The sequence below is a fragment of the Zingiber officinale genome, chromosome 5B, assembly GCF_018446385.1.
Source record: "Zingiber officinale cultivar Zhangliang chromosome 5B, Zo_v1.1, whole genome shotgun sequence".
In the NCBI taxonomy this organism is placed as follows: Eukaryota; Viridiplantae; Streptophyta; class Magnoliopsida; order Zingiberales; family Zingiberaceae; genus Zingiber; species Zingiber officinale.
The window spans coordinates 55479572-55501757 of record NC_055995.1 but is presented as its reverse complement, the minus strand read 5'-3'; the positions used below and the strand labels follow the sequence as shown (position 1 = coordinate 55501757).

The following is a 22186-nucleotide window of genomic DNA, read 5'->3' as shown; positions in this document are numbered from 1 at the left end:
TTCCACACTGCCTAACATCCCAGTTAGGACTTTCTCACTGCCTGGCTTCACTCACCAGGACTTTCCAACTGCCTAACATCCCAGTTAGGACTTTCCCACTGCCTGGCTTCACTCACCAGGACTTTCCACCTGCCTAACATCCCAGTTAGGACTTTCCCACTGCCTGGCTTCACTCACCAGGACTTTCCACTTGCCTAACATCCCAGTTAGGACTTTCCCTCGTGCCAAGCTCCCTGCTTGGACTTTTCCGTGCCAAGTCTCCATACTTGGACTTTTCCCGTGCCAAGTCTCCATACTTGGACTTTTCGCGTGCCAAGCTCCCTGCTTGGACTTTTCCAGTGCCAAGTCTCCATACTTGGACTTTTCCCGTGCCAAGTCTCCATACTTGGACTTTTCGCGTGCCAAGCTCCCTGCTTGGACTTTTCCAGTGCCAAGTCTCCATACTTGGACTTTTTCCCGAATCAGGTCAACCAGGTCAACCTTGACCTACGGTTGCACCAATAATCTCCCAACCATCTATTCTTGTCTCACATCAAGAATAGAACTCTCTCACGAGTGTCAAACATCAACATGCAACTCAACTAGGTCAGCCTTGACCTAAGGTTGCACCGACAATCTTCCCAAGTCAAACATCAAAATACAACTCGAGTCAAGTCACTTCGAGTCGGGTCAACCAGGTCAACCTTGACCTAAGGTTGCACCAACAAACTGTCCCAAACCTTCCGTGAATAGTCATGTCGGTAAAATGTCCTTGATACAGTACCTTAATGAGCCGAGCATATCTCTGAAGTGACAATGGAAGCTTTCGCCGTATGATCTTCTGCCTGACCCCGCTACCCGTCGACGACTCTAACTCCCAAAAGGATGTTAAAGGATATCTCTCTGGTGTCTGTTGCTCAACCGAATGGGACGACCGCTCGGCTGGGAGTTCCTTGTCCCCGTGTCGTTCGTTGCTGGGCCGAGCGGGGTGGCCGCTCGGCTGGAGTCTGGCTGATGAATCTACTACTTGGCTAAGCCGGATAGCCGCTCGATCGATACTTCCACTATTTGGTTGCTACATGTCTAGACCGAACGGGATAGCCGCTCGGCTGTAGTAGCATTGTCCGCGTGTGGCTCGCTCGGTCGTGACTCTACTTTGCTGATCTAGTCATTGATGTAAAATCGAGCGGGGTGGCCGCTCGGCATGCTTCTGCGGACACTTGACATCCATTCATGTCTAGAGCGTCTTAGCTCAGCCGATGGTCGAGCTAGTGATGATGTCGGATTGAACCTTTCATATCTTGGTCGGGCGAACTGTTCGCCCGCCTAGCCTGTGATAGGAGGCATTGATTGCCTTGACTTTGACCTCCATTGTGGCGAAGACCTTTCCCAAGGTGGGCCCCTCCTTATCACCGTATCGCATGCCTCCCCTTCAAGTCTAGTAAAAGGAGGATATGGTCCAACTGACTGGACTATTACATGAGCAGATGAATGTACTCTCGGCCTTCCTTTCCGTATGACCTGATTAGGCTAGACCTGACCCTTGCCAATCGACCTTTTGAAGGTGGTCGCTCGGTCATGAGTATGCTCCTTTGATCCGATCGGACAATCAAAGGGCTACACTTGTAGACTTTTTCATCCGTCTATCTCGGGCGAATGCAGGCTGGCCTAACGTCACCCCGATTTCTCGGGAAGCGTGCTAATCCCTTTTCATTAAGGTGGAGCATGTTCCCATGTCAGCCTTAATTGCCGACCCATGGTAGCACGCCATGTGTCACGCCCACAACCTCCGCACGCCTGATGTGACAGGCATTGATGGAGATGTTTGGCGGTTTAAATTCAACGGTCAGATCTTCACATAGGTTTTCACGACCTAGATCGGACGACTCTGGTTAGCCGAGCCCAGGGGATATGAGCTCGCTGCCCCACCTCCTTCTCCACACTTTTGCTATCGCATTCCCAACCTTCGTGCTCATGCTCCTTGTGCTCTCCAGCGATCCTGTGTGCGTTCTCCGGCAATCCTTCGTTCTCTTCCTCTGGCGGCCTTCTGCGCGTCTTCTTCGACCATTTCTGGATCCTCATCCCGTAAGCTTCCTTCCCTCATTCTCTTTCGATCTTCGACCTCTCTTTCTTCCTAGTGACTTTCCAGTGGTCTCTTCGCTCCTTTGGTCGCATTTCTTTTGTTGTTTTTGCTTTCCATCGCAATGGCGAGCTCTTTGCAACTGTCGGTCGCCGTTCTTGGACTCTGTTATACCAATATGGAGTCCTGGTTTGATGCAGGTGACGCGGAAGCTCTGAAAAATACCTTTGAATTCCCTCTCGGGCATGAGATCGTCCTACCCACTTCGTCCGATCGGCCCAACAATCCCCCGATCGGACGAGCTTAGCCCGATTCGCACCCGGCTGCCGACCAGCCTAGGTATGCCACAACTTTATCCTTTCCCTTCGATGCTAACTATTTTTTCTTTTTCTTCTGCAACCGAAGTCATGATGTGAGCATGGGTGCCCGGAAAAGTGAAGCTTTTGGACGCTGCGATCGAGGCGGTGGCCACTGAAGAGTTGACGGGCCGAGGTCTACAACCAGTCAGGCCTCACGAAGACCCACTCAGGCTTAGCAAAGAAACACCCGTAGAGGTGGGCGAAAGCACGGGCAGCCATGCGCTGAGTGGAGGGGCCACCCTGAGCTCCCAGCTTCAGATGGAGCAGCGCCCCATCATTCCTGCTGAGGAACCCTCTCAATTGGGCTCCTTCGACATGCCGCTAACTCGACGCAAGAGGCGTCGAGCGGAGGCGTCCTCGCGCTCTGCTACCTCGGGCGCGCAATCGGTCAAGAGGGTCGAGACTTCGACTCTGACTCCGCTCCTAGCAACTGTGGAGGCATCATTGTCCGATCGGACGCCCTCCTTGGCCGAGCTGCCATAAGGGGCCATGGTTGCAGCGCCTGTGGCCTTCCTGCCGCCACCACCAAAGCCTGTAGCAGTCCAACAGTCTGGAATCTTACCGGTTTCTGGTCCAGCGGCCTCCTCCCACTCGACTCCGAGAGGCCGCCGATCTTTCATGGCGATTCTCCATCTGCCAATGGAGGATTACAACGAGTCGAACGCCCAGTCTCGGATTCCCGAGCACCGGATCCTCATCCGGGGGCAACTCGTCGAAGTTTGGGAGGACGCCCAGGCCCATGTGGCGATGCTCCCTCCAAGTGCCTTAGCCAACAGTCATACTCAAATGACCACCGGAGTAAGTTCTTTATTGCAAATTCATCGCTTACCTCCGTTCGACCCTGACCTTCTTTAGTTTACCTGCAGTACTGGTGGAGAGTTTGGCCATGTGCCACAGGCTGGCCCATTTGGAGGATGAGTTTAGGAAACTGAAGGTCTCGGGCGGCGCCTCTTCCTCCCAAGAGCCATCCATCTCCGAGATCGAGAAACTGAAAGCTAACCTGGAGAAGAGTAACAAGCTTCTGGAGGCTGAGCGAAAAAAGGCTGGCGACCAAGAGGTGATGCTGACTGAATATAAAAAACAAGTCGCCACCTTTGACAAGAAAATAGAGTCGGCTACCACCCGGAAGCAACGGAACATCAATGACCTCGAGCTGAAGAACCAGGAGGCTAGGAGGCTCGCCCAGAAGCTCAAGGAGGCCGAAGATTTTATAGTGACTGAGCGGAGCAGCCGCTCGACCAAAACAAAATCCCTTTGGGACCAGATAGCCGTCGCCAAGGACGAGCTGGAGGGCTCCCGGGCGGCCCTACGTACCTACCAGGACGCCGAGGGGAGCAGGTTTGAAATCATGAAGCAAGCCTACCTCTGTTTGGACGCATTTTGCGATAGATTCACTGTTCGAGCCCTTCGACTTTTTGACTTGGCGATCGAAGGGACGATCGGCCAGCTTCACGAGGGGGCCCACTTACCGACCGCTGTGACGGGCAAAGTCATAAGTCGGGATAAGCTTACAGCCGCTCTACCCGACGACGTGTTAGACTACTTAGAGTGAGGCTGAGAGCTTGATCTTTGTAATCCCCCTTTTGTAAGCTTTTCCAAGTATTAATGCATGCTTCGTCGTTCAGCGTGACTTTTTCTTATTGTTTTCTCGTTCCGTTCTTCCTCTAACCGTATTGTAGCCTCATAATTCTTCCGTCCGACCGTGATTTTTATGCGCGCCCACTAGATTCGCCTTTCTTTTCAAGTCGTTGGGCCTGAAGTATTCTGGGGCGTTCTTAATGGGCCTTTCATTTTCCCTCTTGGGGGCTTTTGGACAACCCTTATCTGCAATCAGTCATTCGACCGCCTGCGTAGTCTTGGGTCTGTCGTTGCCGCTTGTCTAGTTGACTTGTGTTTAACATCGCCACTCGACAATTAGTGGAGACGAGGGTTTAAGATCGCCGCTTGACCGTTGGTGGAGGCGAGGGTCTAAAGTCGCCGCTCAACCGTTGGTGGAGACTCGCGTTTAACATCGCCGCTCGACGATTTGGCGAAGACCCGCGTTTAACGTCGCCGCACGACAATTTGGTGAAGACCCGCGTTTAACATCGTTGCTCGACGATTTGTATATATTTGCACTCGGGTTTAAGGTCGCCGCTCGCCCGTTTATGGAAACGCACTTAAGAGAGGTCTTTGCTCTTTTTATTCAAAATTTTCCCTGCACTTGGCAAACACATAATAGCTGCAAAGTTTAGGATTCACTTGCGCACCTCTCATCCGCCCTGTAGGGTTGTAGATAGTTCGTGCTCCAGGACCTCTCGAGCTGCCTCCCCTATTCGCCCTCCAAATAATAGGTGCCCGAACGGAGCTTCTGCACGACCTTGAATGGTCCTACCCATGGTGCCTCGAGCTTGGCGACATCGCCAACCAACTTCACTTTCTTCCAGACGAGGTCCTCGACATACGTGGAAGGATCTAGGGATCACCCGCTGATTATAATTCTGCTTTATGCATTGCCGGTAGGCTGTTAGGCGAATGACGGCTCTTGCCCTTGTTTTGTCCACCAAGTCAAGCTCTATCATCCTCCGCTCGACGTTCCCCTCGTCGTAATACTGCACCCGATCGGATTCTATTTCGACCTCCACCGAGATGACTGCTTCGCCACCGTATACCAATTTGAATGGGATTACGTCGGTCGCCTCTTTTGGGGTCGTACGGAGCACCCACAATACATTGGAGATCTCATCCACCCAGCTGCCCCCCCCCCCATGTGGTCAAGCCGAGCGCTCAAGATTCAAAGGATCTCCTGATTGGTGACTTTAGCTTGCCCGTTGCTCTGCGAATAGGCCACGGAAGTGAAGGCCTGTTGGGTACCATATCCCTCGCACCACTCCCTGAGCCTTTGACCGACGAATTGTCTTCCATTGCCTGAGACAAACCGGCGAGGGATGCCGAACCGGCAGATAATGTTCTGCCATACGAACTTCATCACCATCTGTTCAGTTATTTTGGCTAGGAGCTCGGCTTTAACCCACTTGGAGAAGTAGTCCACCATAACGAGCAGGAACTTCCACTAATCGGTCACCATTGGGAATGGTCCTACGATGTCCATGCCCCATTGGTTGAACGGACAAGAGATAGTGGAAACCTTCATTTTCTCTGTAGGCCAGTGCGAGAGGTGGTGGTACTTCTGGTAGGATAAGCACGTGGCCACCATCCGAGCAGCATCCTCTTGGAGGGTCGGCCAAAAATATCCGGCCAGCAGAATTTTCCTCGCTAGTGAGCGGCCGCTCGGATGCCCTCCGCAGGATCCTTGATGCACCTCTTATAGTATGTAGCCGACGTCATTTGACCCCACACACTTGAGTAAAGGTCTGGCGAAAGCCTTCTTATAGAGCTGGTCGCCGATCAAGGTGAATCGACCAGCTCTCTTCTTTATCAGGCGAGCATCCTCCAGATCGATAGGTACAATCCCCGAACACAAGAACTCTGTTAGGCATGTCCTCCAGTCGTTTGGAAAGGTGATTCCCTCCATACAGTTGATGTGAGCCACTAGCAATACTTGTTCGATCGATTGACCTATGACGATCGGCGTTTACAAGCTGGCCAGCTTTGCTAGTTCATCCGGCGCTTGGTTCTCCGATCGAGAGATCTTTTGGATAACCACCTCTTGGAAGTTGACCTTCAGCTTTTCAAAAGCCTCTGCATAGAGCCTTAACTGCGAGCTACTTATTTCAAAGGTCCCGGATAGTTACTAAGCGGCGAGCTGGGAGTCTGAGTGGATGAGGACTTTATCCGCTCCCATGTGCCGAGCTGCTTGTAGGCCAGCTATCAGTGTCTCATATTCTGCTTCGTTATTAGTAGCTCGGTAGTCTAGCCAGACGGGCAGCTGCATCCGATCTTCCTGAGGCGAGATGAGGACTAAGTCAATCCCGTTGCCCTGCCAAGTGGACGAATCATCCACGTATATCCTCCAAACGACCTCTTTCTCAGGGCTTTGGACTTCGGTAACAAAATATGTCAAGGATTGTGCCTTGATAGCCGTACGGGGTTGATATTGGATGTCGAATTTACTAAGCTCCATCATCCATTTGATCATCCAGCCGGACGCCTCAGGATTGAGAAGGACTCTTTCCAAGGGATTGTTGGTCATCCCGATTATCGAGTGAGCGAGGAAGTATGGGAGAAGTCTCCGCGCGGCGAGCACTAAGGCTTTCTTTAAGTGAAGAGTCATCCATCGTTGTTGTCGAAGTAAGCAACAGACTGACAGTGAGCTACTGTTCATCGGAGTTAGAGGTTTGATCTCCGGGCCCTTGTGTGATGGCAAGGGTAGTCATTTGGAATTAAAAGTTGAGTGTGAATTGTGGAGTGGTAACTTAGTTTTATTCATGTTGATGTTTAGTAATTATGATTGAATGCTTGTATTGAACTTAATTCCCCATGTTTGAATTGCACGCACTATGCTTAAATAGTTTTAAGCACACAGTATGTTCGATGAATTGTTTCAACCATTAGTTAAGCTTAATTTGATGCATTTTAGTTTTTTTAATTCTTGCTTTGTCTTATTCTTCCAATTTCTTTAAGTTCTAGTTTTGATTTAATGCAATTAGGATAGATTAGCTTAGGTTTCGTTACATGCTCTAGGCTTCGTTCTATGCTTAGTTAGGTTTCGTTACTATGCTTACTTTACTTTATGTTGTCTTTTATTTTCTGCAATTATAGTTAGGTTAGACTTAACTTTCCTTTACTTGCATTGTCTTTCATTTACTAGATTATGTTTCATTTAATGCTTTGCTATTTTATTCCTTAATTTAATTGATGTGAATCCAAAGAGAAAAATATCTCAAGAACCCACAACGAATGGAAGAAAAAAAGAAAGAACTAAATCGATAAGATTGATGAAAAGAACCTTGACCCAATGCTTAGGAAAGCATGAACCTTGGTATAGAAGATGCAAGACGCCACAACCTTGGGATGGAGGTTGATAAGTCTTCGAACGCCACAAGGAAATGCCTTGATAAGTTATAATTCAATGAAGAACCAACATATGAGAGCCTCATCGTACTTTAGATTGAAAATATGTCAAAGATACATGTGTGGCCGTCACCCCTTTATTTATAGCTATAAGGTGACCAAAAAACCCTAAAAGGCCAAAAGAAAACTCATTTAGTAAAGGCCTATGTAGACTACTTAGTCATTTTAAGCTTATGACTTTATTACAACTCAAATAAAAGTAGAAATTGAATCTAAATTGAGCCTACATATCCCTACTACATAGACATGATACTTAAGTGCTAATTAAGCTCATCTAAGGCTTGAATTAGGTTGACTATGTCGAATGACTTGCTCTTGGTCAAACCTTATTTAATGGTAGCTTTGGCCTTCACATTTTCAATTAGTACATTAAATGCTTCCTTCATCTTTCTAGCCTTAGCCCTTGTAATTGACCCTCCCTTGATGCATAATGGATCATCATTAATATCTAGAGTGGGTTGACCATGATCCATATCGTTAGCTTGTTGCTCTCTTTCTTTGACTCCATCATTAATTCTATTGATTGTGAAATTGTAGTATAAAGTGACAATGCGTTGTGAGATTACTATTAATGGATAGATAGGATGTTGTTCATTTCATTAAGGTAAATTTCATACTTGTTTTGCTATCTCATTTGTTTGGTTTATGATCAAAATCCAAAACCCTTAGGGTGCGTTTGGTTCAAGTCATCATGTATAACCTTGGTTATGTGATTACCAGGTAATCACATAACCAAGGTTATGGGGAAGAAAACATAACCAAATGTTGTTTGGTTCAACCTAGGTAATGCAACAAAAACTTATTTGTTTGAAGGTTTTAATGAATACCCTAGTTTAATATTTTACCGTATTACCCTTAGTTACAAAACCAACTATACATAATAATAATAATAATAATAATAATAATATTATTATTATTATTATTATAATTATTTATTTTTTAATATTTTTTACTTTTCTTTTTCTGGTATATTTTTTTACTTTTTTATGTGTTTTTTTTATTTTTTAATGTTTTTATATTTTTTATATTATTTATATTTATATTTTTTTACATTTTTTAATTTTAATTTTTATTTATTTATTTTATTTTTAAATTTTTTAATTTTTAAAATTTTTAAATTTTTTTTTTTTTAAAATTTTTATTTTTAATTTTTTTTTAAAAATTATTTATTTAAAAAAAAATTAAATTATAATTTTTTTTAAACATTTTTTTTATTTTTTTACATTTTTAAATATTTTTTTTACATTTTTTCTCTTTTTTTTCATGTTTTTTCTTATCGGAGGGTATTTTTGGTAAAAAAAATTCGTTAACCCCGGAATCAAGAAAAACTTTAGTTTTATGAGGTTTTCCGATTCCGGGCTGCATGACCCTTTTGCTGACGTGTCAGGCATGGAACATTACTCGGGAATCATTGAATACCTAAACCAAACAAGGTTTTTGTTGATAACCTTGGATGGATAACCAAGGTTATCAAGAATAACCCTCAACCAAACACACCCTTATTTCCATATCACAACAACAACCAAGCCTTTTCCCACTAGGTGGGGTCGGCTGTATGAATCCTTTTACGCCATTGAGCTCTATCTCCTATTATATCATCATCTATATTTAAATAAATTTTATCTTGTTTTATTGTTGCTAACCAAGTCTTTTTTGGTCTTCCTCTTCCTCGTTTGATATGCATGTTTATCATAGTTTCACATCGCCTAACTGGAGCATTTATTGGTCGTCTAAGTACATGTCCGTACCATCTTATTTCTATATCAAAAATCTAAAAATATAAATAACATACAATCCTATAGTTATCATTCCATCATTGCATTCGTTGGGAGACGACTCGAGTTGACCCTATGTTATACTAGCGTAGATAGATTCGGTACTTAATTCTTTGATATCGTATCACAATAGTACAATTTTATGAAGGATGCTACTGATATCTAGACCATCAGTGCAATAGAAGCATAGACTCATTCTAAATTCCTATATCGAAATTATATCATCAACTACCTTGTCAACACATTATATGTTGTGTACAACAAGAAGAGAACGAACGAGTTGTGGGAGTCCCTGAATGAGAAGTACAAGACAGATAATGCAGGGGCCAAGAAGTTCATTATGGATTGATTCCTAGACTACAAGATAGTTGACTCCAAGATGGTGATCAGCTAAGTCTAAGAGCTTCAGGTGATCCTACATGAAATTCATTCAGAAGGCATGGTTCTAAATAAAACCTTACAAGTAGCTGCTATCATTAAGAAGTTTCCTTTCAGCTAGAAAGACTTCAAAAACTACTTAAAACACAAGCAGAAGGAGATGAACGTGAAAGAGCTCATTCTTAGACTTCGAATTGAGGAAGACAATAAGATTTCTGAAAGAAAGTTGTTCTCTCAAGCTACTATGAAAACCAACAAGGTCAATCATGGTCAAAACTCAAAATGAAAGAATCCCAAGTCCTCCAAAATGTGACCCAGAGTAGGCATAATCAAAAATAAGTCCTCTAGGAAGTGCTTCAATTGTGACAGAGTCGATCATAAATCTTCAGAGTAAAGAAAGGCAAAGAAGAAGAAAGTGTCCAACCTGAACGAGGGACAAGAAATGGGCAACCTCTATACTATGGTCTCCAAACTGGACCTGGTGGTTTCAAACATTCAGTAATAGTGGATCAATATCGATGCCACCAGACATATATGCTGTAACAAGGAGCTTCCCCACAACTTTAAAGAAATCAAATATGGGGACAAACTGTTCATGGGGAATTCTACAACCTCAGACATTATGGGCTAAGAAAAATGGTATTGAAGATGATCTCGGGCAAAGAGTTGACTCTCAACAATTGTTATATGTTTTGAAGATTTGGAAGAATCTAGTGTTTGGATCATTGTTAAGCAAGCATAGCTTCCATATTATTTTTGAGTTGGACAGAGTTGTTCTATCTAAAAATAGAGTATTTTTAGGAAAGGGTTAGAAACCGATGGACTATTCAAGGTTAGTGTAATGGTTATTAGACCTAAGGTTAATAAAATTAAAAAATCTTTTGTTTATATACTTGAGTCTTCGTATTTGTGACATGGTAAACTAAGATATGTTAACTAAGATGTATTGTATAGATTAATTAACATGCAATACATACATAAAATCTACCTTGATTCAAAACACAAGTGTGAGATGTATGTTAAAGTAAAAATGACAAGGTCATTCAACATATTGAAAGAAGCAACGAACTACTTAATTTAATTCACACCACGTATACGACATAAAAGGTATTCGGTCACATGGTGAGAATAAGTACTTTATCACTTTTGTAGATAATTACATAAAATACTATATGTGTATATACTCAAAAGTAAGCATGAAGCTATAAAAATTCATTCTCTATAAAATGAGGCTAAAAATAAACTTAATAAAAGGATTAAGGTGGTTCAAACTAACCAAGGTAGTGAATATATATCACCATTCACTGAGTTGTGTGCTAAACATTAGATCAGACATTAAACAACATCTCCTTATACTCCTAAGCAAAATGGAGTTGCTAAGTAAAAGAATCGCACTCTAAAGGAGATGATGTATGATCTTCTATTAAGCTATAGACTACTAGAGTGCGTTTGATTCAAGTTATCATGTATAACCAAGGTTATGGGGAATTAAATATAACCAAATGTTGTTTTATTCAACCTAGGTAATACAATAAAAACTTATTTATTTGAAGGTTTTAATGAATAACCTAGTTTAATATTTTGTTGTATTACCCTTAGTTACAAAACTAACCATACATATTACTTTTTTCATTTTTTTTCTTTTTTTAATGTTTTTCTATTTTTTTTTAAAAAAAAATCTCTTTTTTTACTTTTCTTGTTTTTTACATTTTTTATGTGTTTTTTATTTTATTATTTTTTTAAATTTTTTATGTTTAATTTAAAATAACTATGCTTATATGACATGATATAAAGTTCTTAAGAGTTGTATACTTGTATGTTGAAAGAAACTCATGAACCTTACTCTTAATATTTCGGCCATGGTAAGGTGATGGTTTAGAGAAGCTTAAACAAAATTCTAATATGCTCAATGACCTCTGTGATATTATGTTATGAAAGATGATTAATGCTCTCATGTTTAATTGGAATGTAGAAAATTAGTTACATGATTTATGACATGTAAGATCACAAGAGTCCTAGCTTGTTTATGATCCAACTTTGTGTATGATGTTCTTAGTAAATCTTGCTATGAAATTTACTTAGGTTTCCCATGCTTTAGGCCACTTAAAGGAAGTTTATATTCTATGAATTTCGGCCAAGTAAGGTTTAAAGGACCTAGAGGCCTTGGAAATGAAACCTAAGGGGTTAAAAGTACTTCTTATGAAAACTTGATAATGTGTGAATGTGATACATGTTTGTATGACCTAAATGAATCATTATGTGTTCGGCCATGAAGGGATAGATGCCCTAGAAACCCTAGAACAAAAATTAAATATGTCTATGCCATGCTGTATGAAAATGATATGATAATAAGTTAGAATGCATGATTGCTTTAGTTACGAAATGATATGCATAATGAAGTTATATTATGAAATATGTCATGATGTGTTATAGCATAGAAAATGCTATACATAATGAAAAGAAATGAAGTCATGTTATGATATGTGATAGCATAGAAAATGCTATACATAATGAAAAGAAATGAAAAGAATAAATGCATGAAAGATTGTTAAGGACATGATATGATAGTTATGCATGATAAGTTATTTTATGGTTTGTACCAAGGGTGGGCTCCGTAAACGCCCCGGGGTCGATGGAGTAAGACTCGGGCCTCGTCAGTAATGGGCCTTTGAGTGCCCTAGGTCGATGGAGTAAGACTCGGGCCTAGTATGTATGCATGGTAGGGCTCAAGACTTGCTACCTTGGACCTACACATTATGTATGTGGTACAAACCGGGATCCCAAATGATGATAATATTAATTTCAAGTACTATTAAGTATAAGTTTTCAAATTCACGATGCATTGCCTACATTCATATGTGCTTGAATTATATGATGATATGATATAATGTCATGTGATATTATGATATGAATATGATGCCCTTGTATGTCTTATGCTTGTGATTTATTTGTTTTATGATATGATATTCATGCTTCTATGAAATGATATGTGAATAAGAAATACGCATGATATGTTTGAATAGAATGATATGTTATGTTATGATTAGTTGAGACGATGATATGTTGATCAATTCTTGATATACGATGATTCTCGGTTTTAGTGAGTAGGAAAGGAACTTACTGAGCCATGAGTGCTCATAGCTTACTTTCCTTGTACCGCAGATAAAAGAGAAAGCTGGATGAACAACGGAGCAGCAGGAGGAGTAGATAGTGATGTGTGTGGTGGTGGTTCGGCTAGGACGATTCGGACAAATTAATATTTTTAGTTATAAGTTCAATATATGCACATTTGAACAAATCAGAATATGTGATATTATGCTTAATAAATTAAATTCTTTAAAGTTTTTATTCTTCCGCTGTTATAGTAAAACATGTACGTAAGTAGTATAAGAACGTAGCGCCGCCCTTAGGTAAGAAGGGTGGGCGTTACAGACAGTGAAGACCAAACTAGGGCAGAGGAGACGACGCTAGGGCACAGAAGAGGGAGGCGGGGTTGGCTTCGACTTCCGGCGAGTGCTTGGCATCCACGATGAGAAGAGGCAGCGGCTCTGTGGCTTCAATGCTAGGGCACAAGGACGGCGGCCTGTGGTGCCTGCGTTAGGAGGAGAGCCGACGGTGTGGCTCGAGGGAGAAGAGGAGAGTCGCCGGTTGCTGGGGTGCGCGCACACAAGGAAGAGAGGGAAGGAGGAGTTCGGCGTTGTGAGTTAGGACATGGGGAGGTGGTGGAGTTCGGCAACAGGGAGGAAGAATAGGGCACGGGAAATAAAACTTAAGGTAATTAATATAAACCTTAGGTTAATTAAAATAATCAACTCCCTAATAAATAAGTATTCCAAACAGGCTTTTATCACGCCCAGCAATGCATCCCCATTAAATACATCGTACGAACTCCGATTAATTCTATAAAAATTTCTAAAAATTCTTAAAAATTCCGTTAAGGCTATTTGCCTATTAAACCTTATTATTTAATTATTATTTGTTGCCGTATTTTACATTCTCCCCCACTAATAAAAATTTGGTCCCCAAATTTACTGCTCAACCCAAGAATCCTCATCTAAGGGTAACAACTAAGCAGCATACATATATATTACTCTATCATAGTATCATGAACAAATCTCCAACCTCAAAGAATGACTCTGTGGGTTATGAGCTCACCCTGCTTCCGCTTCTCCCACACTTCTATCTAGACAACTGTGGGTAATCAACTGCCACCAAAATCCATAACACACACTAGCAACGAACCTCTTTGATCAGGAAGTCCCTCACAAACTTTCCAAACAATTCCTCAATCCAACCAATTTAAGTCTCTAATCTTGAGCACATGATATCTATGATCATTAAGTCCACCACTCAATCTCTTCAAGTCAACAAGCTCCTCAAGCACCATGTGCACTATCCAGTCGTATCATTACAACTATTGGCAATTTGGCATGCTTGATATTTTCCAAAGCTATCTTAAGATTCCAGCAATCGAAGAAAAACAGCACAACTTCAAAATTAACTTGGCATTCCCAAATCTATAACGAAATTTCCAACAATTACAGAAACAAGCATGCATCACCAATTCACAATTCTTCCATCATATAAATTTGTTGAGCTAACTTAAACATTGATCTTCCAGAAGCTTGATTAAGGTCTCTCAACCTCCAGCTTATACCATTATTTTTCACATGTTAGACTAGTAAGTCTTGAAAGAGATACAGTAAATCCCCAAATCAACTAAAATGACCTACATCTAGTGTTAGTAAAATCTTACTAGTTTATTTAATGAGCATGTGCAAATTGGACAACTGAAAATTCAATACTCATGTTAAGGTTGATTGGCTGATGACTTGTCACAATGCTCAACTCTGAAGTGATCGGTATATTCTCAATACCCTCTCCTCTCTTTTCATGTGTCAACGACAAAGTAAACTTATGGGCCTAAGTCCATCACATGCATGATAGTGACATGGGGAGGATTCAAACTTAGAGACTCCTATTGCATAACCATGTTAAAGTGGGTTTGACTAACCAATATAAAAATACATTTATATTCCGAACAACTTAGAAGGATAAAACTTCCCTAGAAAGAACTATATATACAAGTGAAATGCGAAGAAAGGTCAAGAATGAAGACTGCTACATGGTTTAATCTCAACTCTTGATTAGGCAAAAAGATCATGAAAGATGTTCTATAATACCTGGCCTTAGATCTGCCTAGTGATGGTGAACGAGAATGCATCCTCCTAAATTGCATATTAGAATTATCAAGTGACAAAAACACAAATTCTCATTGAGAATCAAAGTTGTCACACCCGTATTCATTTCCTCACTTTTAGCTAAGATTGCTTCAGTTTGTCTCTTCCCCACCTTGGAAGTTATATCTCGATGGCCACTATAGGTATAAGTTTCTCATCAGAGTAAGTAGGTTCAAGTGCACATAGCGCAATCTCCTAGATTTGTTGCTTTCCAAGATAGGATATTATGTGTGTGAAAGTACAGTATGGGTAGCAACAATCTTTAATCTGACAGAACATGTGCTGGGTTAGACACATATCTCCTCAGTATAGACACATGAAATACATCGTGAATGCTTGCCATAGCAAGTGGTAGCGCCAGATGATAATCTACCGCTCTAATCCTCTCCAAGATCTTGAAAGACCCAATGTATCGTGGAGCTAGTTTACCTCGGAGACCAAATCTCTTCGCCCCTTTCATGGGTGAGACTCTCAAAGATACATGGTCGTCAGTAGAGAACTCCAGGGGTCTACGTCTTCGATCCGCATAACTCTTCTGGCAGTCCTGCGCCTCTGACATCCTCCATCTGATAGTGCGGACCAACTCTGCCTCCTACTAAGCTCTCTGAGGTCCTAGCAGCTAAGCCTCCCCAACCTCCTCTCAGGGGGTAGGTGTCCGACAAGGTCTATCATACAACGCTTCAAATTGTGTCATCTGGATAGCGGAATGATAGCTGTTGTTGTAGGCGAACTCTACTAAGGGAAAGTGGTCCTCCCAGCAGCCTCCGAAATTCCTAACGTAAAACCAGGACGTGAACCTTGAGTCTCTATCTGATATAATGCTCAAGGGAACACCATGCAACCTGATGATCTCCCGACAATAGCGAATCTATCTTCCGAATCACTTAGAAGTGTGCAGATTTGGTTAATCGATCAACGATTACCCAAATCGCGTCATAGCCACGTCGTGTCCTAGGCAATCCCACCATAAAATCTATGGTAATGTGTTCCCATTTCCACTCCGGAATAGGAATCCTTTGAAGTAAACCGGCAGGTCTCTGGTGCTCAGCCTTCACCTGCTCATAGACTAGACATCTAGCTACAAACTCCGCGATGTCTTTCTTCATGTCGTTCCACCAATAGGAACGCCTCAAATCTTGATACATGCGAGTTCCGCCTGGGTGGATCGCAAATTGAGAGCGATGAGCCCCCTAAAGTAACTCCTCCATAATCGGATGAGATTGAAGTACGCATAACCTGCCTCGAAAATAAAGAATACCCTCATCATCTCGAGTGAACTCTGTCTGCTGCCCAGAAGCTATCCGGCTGTCAATGGACTGTAAGCACTGATCACCAGCCTGGGCCTCTTAGATCCTCGTCCTGATCAACGACTGAGCAATCATGGTAACTAGAATACCCTGCTCTGTCTGTCCCTGCTCCTCAAGGCCCAACTCGAAGAAACCCTGAATCAATTCCATGACCAAACCTCGGTGACATGCTAAAGTCCCTCCGGACTTCTGGCTAAATGCATCGGCAACTACATTAGCTTTCCCTAGGTGGTAGCTAATGGTATAATTATAATCCTTCAGGAACTCTATCCATCTCCTCTATCGGAGATTGAGTTCCTTCTGGATGAAAAGATATTTGAGACTCTTATGATCAGTGAGAATCTCAAATGTAATACCATACAGATGATGCCGCCAAATCTTCAAAGCAAAGATAATAGCGGCCAGCTCCAGATCATGTACCGGGTAGTTCTGCTCATGCTCCTTCAACTGACGAGAAGCATAGGAGACTACCCAGTCGTGCTGCATCAACACAGTGGCCAAACCATGTAAAGAAGCGTCGGTGTAGAGTACGAATTTGTCCTCTCCGGAAGGTAAAACCAGAACTGGTGCCGACACTAATCTCCGCTTCAACTCCTGGAAGCTAGTCTCGCAGGCTTCTGATCACGTGAACTTCATGCCTTTCCTGGTCAGATGTGTCAGCAGCATAGCAATGCAGGAGAAACCCTCAACAAACCGTTTGTAAGATTCGACCAATCCCAAGAAATTGCGGATCTCCTGCACTGACTTCGGCTGCTCCCAGCTGGTGACAGCCTCGATCTTTTGAGGGTCTACGGAAATACCTCGACTAGAAACCACGTGTTCCAGAAAACTGACTAAGGATAGCCAAAAAGTACACTTGCTGAACTTCATATATAGTCAATGTTGTCGAAGAGTCTCCAAGACTATGCGAAGATACTGTGCATGTTCCTCCTCAGAACGCGAGTAGACCAAAATGTCGTCAATGAAGACGATAACGAACTGATCTAGATACTCCAGGAAGACGCGGTTCATCAAATCCATAAATATCGCTGGATCATTGGTAAGCCCAAATGGCATTACCAAAAATTCATAATATCTGTATCTAGTGTGGAATGCTATCTTTTGAACATCAGAATCTTTAACTCTCAGCTGATGATATCCTGATCACAGATCAATCCTAGAATACACTGATGTACCTTTGAGAAGATCAAAGAAATTCTCGATCTGTGGTAAGGGGTACTTATTTCTGACGGTCACTGCATTCAGCTGTCTATAATCAATGCACAATCTCAGAGTACTATCCTTTTTCTTGACGAACAATACCGAAGAACCCCATGGAGATACACTAGAGTGAATAAATCCATGGTCCAATAACTCCTGGAGTTTGACCTTTAGCTTGTCCAACTCTTTCGGTGTCATACAGTAAGGAGCTTTCAATGTCAGTGCGGTCCCCAGAATTAGCTCAATAGCAAACTCCACTTGCCTTCGGGGAGGCAAGCCTGGTAGCTCATCTGGAAATACATCTGGATACTCTCGGACCACTGGAACGTCTGAGAGCTGAGAACTACTACTGTTGTCAGCATTAATTAACGACAATAGAAATCCCTAACAGCCATGTGACAGCAATTTCTGAGCCTGAATCACAAAAATGGTCGATATACCGTCATCCCTGATGCCAGTGAAATCCCACGAGGGTTGGTTTGGAGGTCAGAATGTGACCACCCTCATCTAGCAATCAACCATGGCATGATATACTGAGAGCTAATCCATGCCAAGGATAATGTCGAACTCGACCATTTCCAGTACTAATAAATCTACAATGAGTATATTGTTACCGAAGTCCAATGGGCATCCTCTAACCCCCTGAGTGACATCTAATGCATCACCGGAGGGTAGAGTGATGGACAGCCGCCACGGTCTAAGGATAGGTAGTCTACCAATCTCCCTCATAAATGCACGAGAAATAAAGGAATGCGAACTACTAGTACCAATTAGCATATCGGCTGAAAATGCATAAAGTAAAACCGTACCACAGAAAATAGATCCGTCAGCCCGCTGCGCATCCTCTGTGGTAACTGAGTGAATATGTCCAGTCTCTGGTGGAGGTGGATGTGGTAGTAATGCCAGAGGCTACTGCGTCTGAGCCTGAGCCTGCCACTAAGGCGGTGCTGGATACTGTACCAGAGATGGATATGAGGGCTACGCCTGAAATTGAACCGGTGGATAGGGCTACGGCTGATACTGCACCAGTGGCTGAGGCTGCAGCTGAAACTGCACTAGTGGATGAGACTGCAGCTGATACTAGTCTAGTGGCTGCGGCTGCGACTAGTACTGCCCTTACGTCAGATACTGAGGTCCTGAAACGGAACTTTGTGATACCGCAAGGGCACTGGAGTACTCCTGTTCGTGCATGCCATATGTAGCTACTGCAGGGGCTATCCTCTGCTGGCGATGCGAAGTTTGGGCTTTCTACCTCCCTCGCTGACCCTATCTGACTACACTGACCTCCCTGAACAAAACCCCCGGAAGCCGCATGTTTAGCCTTCAGCGAACAATCTCAACTCATGTGCCCTGGCAGTTTGCAATAATAGCAAACTGACTGTCCCAGGGAGCAGGCTGATGTGATGTGACCTTTGGACCCACATCGGGTGTAGTGCATGTCACTAGAGGACTGTTTCCGGTTCTGCTGAGAAGACCGAGAATGTCCTGATGAAGTCCGCCCTAATTTCTGAGGCTGGCCAGATGCCCCAGAAGTACCCTGACCCGCCTGAATGCGACCACTCTGTTGCGGTCCGATAGCCTGTGGTTGCCGGGTCTATCCTAAAGCTCGGTCTGTCTACCTCCTTTTCTTATCCGGATACACTCTCTGCTGAGCCAACTCAATCATAAGGGCTATGCCCAATGCCTCTATGTAAGATAAATTACCAAAATCGGCAATCTTTAATTGTAGATACCCATCCAATCCCTGGACAAATTGAAGCATACGAGACCTGTCCTCAGCAACTAACTCTTGACAAAATCTGGCCAACTGATTAAATTAAGCATTGTATTCCGTCACCGTGTGGTTATTTAACCGAAGACTTAGAAAATCCTGCCGGCGTGTCATCTGATATGACCGTGGAAAGTATCGGCTCTCAAAAGCCTCTCTAAATCTCGCCCAGGTGATGTGATGCTCACCTATAATCGAGCGTTGCGTATCTCACCAGATATCAGCCTTGTCCCGTAAATGGTAAGCAGCCAGCTCTACCTTCTTCCACTCAGACCAAGCCATATAGAAGAAAGTCCACTCCAAGGTCTCTATCCAAGATTGAGCCACACTCGGATCGGTCTCTCCGCGGAATAGCGTGAATCAGCTCTTCATCGACTCTGCCAAAGTTGGGATTCGAGCTCGTGCCGCAATTATATCAGTAAGGTAAGTAGGGATCGTCGTGGGAACTGGCAGAACCACTGGAGCTGGTACTATATGTAAGGTCCCACGAGTGAAATTAAGGAAATTATTTATAGAATTTCCTAAGGTCACATGAACATTAATTAGGGGATTAATCAATAAAATTTTCTACGAATTATAGAACTTTTTCAGAATTTTAAATAAACATGTATGACACGTTTTAAGGAATTTAATTTTAAAATAATAATAATAATAACAAATTAAGGTATCACGAGCGTTAATAAAGGAATTTATTTACTAAATTTCTTACGAAATTTTAGGGATTTTTTTTGGGAATTAAAATGAACTCGTATGACATAATTTAGGGGATAGAATTATTAAATTTGAGGGAAATATATATAATACCTAATTAAGTTGGGAGCTGATTGACGATAATTATCCCAGATTAGGATTAATTGTCCTAAGTTAGAGCTCTAATATCTAGGTATAAAGTCCAAGTTTATCACCGATTCATTCACTGTTTCCCCAAACCTCACCGCTTCTCCATTCCCTGCTCAGTCCCGCCGATCTCGACGGAACTGCTCGCTGAACCCTAAGCTCCGATTTGACTCCTTTTCTCAAGTCGGCGAGTGGTGGAGGGCTCAACGACCGGACGCGGAGGTCTCCAAACACATTTCTACTGGCGTGACATCATTGAGCGAGGGATTCTACAGCGACACGAGGAAGAGAAAGGCAAGAAAGGCAAGTGTATTTCACGGTGATAGCTTGAGATCTGTGAGGTAGGGTGGGATGGAACATCTAGGGAAGGTGAGTTTTGGTAGGGATTTCGATGGTTTTCTTCTTGTGGCTGTTATGATGGGATTTCCTTCGAGATATTCCGATTGGTTCATTTGTATATGCTTTCGATTGTCTTTCTTGTGGACGCATCCGATCGGTTTTTCTTGTGAATGTTTCGGACTAGCTTTGTCACTGTAGAGTTGTGTTTTGGTTTGAGGATTTGGCTGAAGGTTTGTTTAGCATTCGACGAGTTTTGAATCGAGGTTGAAATTTTGAGATTTCCGTGATGAATGGGGATTAGTGTGCTGTGCGTTAGGCTGCATGACACTTGTTTGTTTTAATGTTAGATAGAGTTAATGGTGTGATTTGAGCTTTGAATGAAGTTTTGGGATTTGGATAAGGCTTTTCGTGAGGATCTGGACTTGGTTTTGTGAGTTCTGTGGTTTTGTTTTCTCTTTGAAATCTTTGGGCAGATCTATCCGATACCTTTATTATGTGAATGTTAACGTTTACATGTTTTGATTTGGGGTTTCGGGAAGATGTTGTGAACCTTTCGTTTCGGAGGTTGGTGTGTGGGATTTGTGGGCTTGTTTTTGATTATTTCGCTCGGTGGAAATTTTGGTTGTTCCGTTTCTGTATGTGTAAAAGAGGGATTTAGCTGACTCTATTGTGTTTATGTATTTCGTGTTACATCTGGAATTGAGTAGACTGGTTAGCAAGTTTTTTTTTGTTTGAAGAATTATGCTGTTAGAATTTATTTGTGTGGACACGGTTTGGTAGAGAATTCATAGAATGAATTGTTAAATTTTGTAGTTTGCACTTAGTGATAAAATTTTGTGTTGGTTCCTGCTGGAGTGATAATCGCCATGGGTAATGATTTCTTTTCCTTAAAGCACTTAGTCTAGCGTAGCAAGTTTTGTTTGCAATATATCAGTTTCCTCAATTCATATGGACTTTATAGCTGCTTGTCTCTTACTTATGTTATATATATTTATATTGAATATGGTAAATGTACATATTTACTGAACTTAATGAAATTGGATTTAAGTTATGATTGTGTTGTGGATACAGATAACTATGGTAAACGGACATGTTACAGAATTTAATGAATGGAGCTAATGTTATGTCTCTGATATATATGGGTAGAATAAGTTTTATGTGGCTAGTTGGTTGAATATGTGCATATGTGGTAGCAGTACGGGATGGGTGACCCGGGATGAGCTCCGGGGAGGGCCCATCCAAACTTGACTGATACTGGAATTTATGTTAGCTTCGGCTATATGATTGCATGTTCTCTAGGAGGTACCTCTAGGATCATGGGACTAGATTGATTGACTCTAATTGTGGTTACCGGATATGCAATATATTCACCTTTATTAGCTGTGTAGGAACTTTATTTACCACATTTTCTTTCTCTGTTATACAGCATTTTGGATATGTGTTTACTATCTAGCCCCTATCCCTATTACTTTATGGATGTCATGTTTCATCACATGAGATTATACTTGCTGGGTTGTAGGCTCATGATGACTACATTACAGGTGAGGATGTGTCTCTGGACACGACGGAGGGCTTATGGACGGAGTAGGCGAGGAGGCGGGATGGATGCATGGCATTGTCCGGGAATTAGGAGTGTTGAGCTTATGTTCTCCATGGGAAGGGTTTTTTGCTTTGGTGTTGTCGAGAGTTCTTGGTGGGGTTTTCTCTTTGTTAAACTCTGGTGTGGGATGATGGCTTTTACTTCCGATAAAATAAATGTTTGATTTAGTATCATGTCATAAGTATATGCTTAGTTTGTGTTTGGTGGGTTGATGAAATGAAAAAAAAAAAGAAAAAAAAAACTGAGGGTTGGTTACGGGATGTTTCACTATAGGTGGTACCGCTAGAGGCACTGTGAATACTATAGGAGTG

The 22186-nt window shown here is 42.5% G+C and overlaps 1 protein-coding gene across 1 annotated transcript in view; it reads left to right on the top strand.

The window, feature by feature from the left end:
- Positions 1-21932, top strand: part of LOC121984409 (ribosomal RNA small subunit methyltransferase I-like) — a 49137-nt gene extending 27205 nt beyond the window's left edge. Inside the window, exon 10 of the mRNA XM_042537326.1 lies at positions 21817-21932. The gene's annotated coding sequence lies outside the window, so the exon portion shown is untranslated. The remainder of the gene's footprint in view (positions 1-21816) is intronic.
- Positions 21933-22186: the final 254 nt, after the last annotated feature.